This window comes from Sorex araneus, chromosome 8 (assembly GCF_027595985.1).
Source record: "Sorex araneus isolate mSorAra2 chromosome 8, mSorAra2.pri, whole genome shotgun sequence".
Taxonomy (NCBI): domain Eukaryota; kingdom Metazoa; phylum Chordata; class Mammalia; order Eulipotyphla; family Soricidae; genus Sorex; species Sorex araneus.
In genome coordinates, this window is record NC_073309.1 from 46486563 (window position 1) to 46489402 (window position 2840).

The 2840-nt window shown below is 33.1% G+C and overlaps 1 pseudogene; it reads left to right on the forward strand.

Annotated features, from left to right (window-relative positions):
• Nucleotides 1-1806: 1806 nt before the first annotated feature.
• On the forward strand, nucleotides 1807-2533 carry LOC129406770 (peptidyl-prolyl cis-trans isomerase FKBP14-like; annotated as a pseudogene).
• Nucleotides 2534-2840: the final 307 nt, after the last annotated feature.

The window sequence follows — 2840 nt, forward strand, 5'->3', positions numbered from 1 at the left end:
GACTCACCCAGGGCCATTATGCTTGGTAATATAAAATATTCTTGGTAATATACTAAGTAATATATGAAATATATGATGTGATATATGATATATAACATAATATATTGGTGATATCCTTCATAATGTACTTGGTATATCCTTGGTATATCCTTGGCATATATACTTGGTAATATCCTTGGTAATAAATAATATCCTTGGTAATGTAATGGTAATATACATTATTATTTATATATATTTATATTATAGTCATGGAATAGTTGGAATAGTCATGGAATACTCATGAACTTGTCAAGGGCCGTTATCCTTGGTAATATACAATATCCTTTGTAATATCCTCGGTAATATATATGATGTAATATATCATATATCATATGTATGATATATGATATGTGATATATAATGACATAATATATAGTACATAGTATAATATATTGGTAACATACTTGGTAATATCTTTGGCAATATACAATATCCTTGGTAATATAATGGTAATATACATTATTATTTATATATTTATATTACAGTCATTGAATAGTCATGGAATAGTCCTGGAATCGCCAAGGGCTGTTATCCTTAGTAATATACAATATCCTTGGTAAGATATATAATATATAACATAGTATTATATATAATATAATATAAAATATATTGGTAATATACTTGGTAATATCCTTGGTAATGTACTTGGTATATCCTTGGTTTATCATTGGTATATTCTTGGTAATATCTTTGGTAATATACTTGATAATATAATGGCAATGCACATTATCATTTATATATATTTACATATTGTCATGGAATAGTCATGGAATAGACTCACCAAGTGAGTGAGTGGACTCACCATGGACTCACCAAGGACCGTTATCCTTGATAATATACAATATCCTTGGTAATATACTTGATAATATATGATATATAACATATAATATTATATCACAATATGATATAATATGTCATATATTATATGTTGATAATATATTTGGTAATATACTTGGTATATCCTTGTTATATCCATGGTGATATCCTTGGTATATGCTTGGTAATATTCTTGGTATATGCTTGGTAATATGCTTGGTATATCCTTGGTAATAGCCTTAGTAATATATAATATCCTTCGTAATATACTTGGTTATATATAATGTAATATATAATATATAATATAATACATTATAGTATATAATATAATATAATATATATTGGTAATATCCTTGGTAATATCTTGGTATATCCTTGGCAATATACTTGGTATAACATTGGTATATCCTTGGTAATATCCTCGGCAATATACAATATACTTGGTAATATAATGGTAATATACATTATTATTTATATATATTTATAGTCATGGAATAGTCATGGACTCACCAAGGGCCGTTATCCTTGGTAATATATAATATCCTTGGCAATACACTTGGTAATATATAAAATATAATATATCATGTAATATATTTTATATATTATAACATAACATTATATGCAATATAATATGTAATTAGTGTCTACTGGTAATATCCTTAGTAATATTTCGGTATATCCTTGGTATATACTTGGCACTATTCTTGGTAATATACTTGTTATATCCTTTGTATATCCTTGGTATATCCTTGGTAATATCCTTGGTAATATGTAATATATGTGGTAATGTAATGGTAACATGCATTATTATTTATATATATTTATATTATAGTCATGGAGTAGTCATGGGCTCACCAAGGGCCGTTATCCTTAATCTTTCAACTCCGTTAATAACTTTATGAGGTCGGGGGCCCCCAATCTTCATCGGAGCTGCATTTCTGCGTCAGCAACATGAGGCTTTTCTTGTGGAGCATGGTTCTGGCGCTGCTGGTCCCAGTGCTGAGTGGGGCTCTGATCCCTGAGCCCGATGTGAAGATCGAAGTTCTCCAGAAGCCCTTCATCTGCCATCGCAGGACCAAGGGAGGAGATTTGATGCTGGTTCACTACGAAGGCTACTTAGAAAGGGACGGCTCTCTCTTCTGCTCCACTCACAAACATAATAATGGGCAGCCCATTTGGTTTACCTTGGGCATCCTGGAGGGCCTTAAAGGATGGGACCAGGGCTTGAAGGGAATGTGTGTAGGAGAGAAGAAAAAACTCATCATTCCTCCTGCCCTAGGCTATGGAAAAGAAGGAAAAGGGGGAGGTACCCTGACTGTTGCTCAGGGATCACTTCTGGAGGTGCTCAAGGACACACAGAGCTGGGGTCGAGCCAAGGCCAACCACTGCAAGGTAAAATTCCCCCAGAGAGTACACTGATATTCAACATAGATCTCCTGGAGATTCGAAATGGACCAAGATCCCATGAATCATTCCAAGAAATGGATCTTAATGATGACTGGAAACTCTAAAGAAGAGGTTAAAGTGTATGTAAAGAAGGAGTTTGAGAAGCATGGAACAGTGGTAAATGACAATCATCATGATGTTTTGGTGGAAGATATTTTTTGATAAAGAAGATGAAGACAAAGACGGATATATATCTGCAAGAGAGTTTACATAGGAACACGATGAGTTATAGAGATATATCTGCCTTTTTTACATATTACCTATCCTTAAAGATTATCTTTAAGGATTATCAATTTTTAAGAAAAAGTGTTCCATTATTTCTTTGTTTTAGTCATTTTTATATTTTTTTCTGAATATTACTTGAAGAGCAGAGCCTGGCAAGCTACCCGTGGTGTATTCGATATGCCAAAAACAGTAACGATAGGTCTCATTCCCCGACCCTGAAAGAGCCTCCAATTGTTGGGAAAGACGAGCGAGGAGAGGCTGCTAAAATCTCAGGGCTGGGTGTAATGGAGATGTTACTGGTGCCTGCTTGAGTA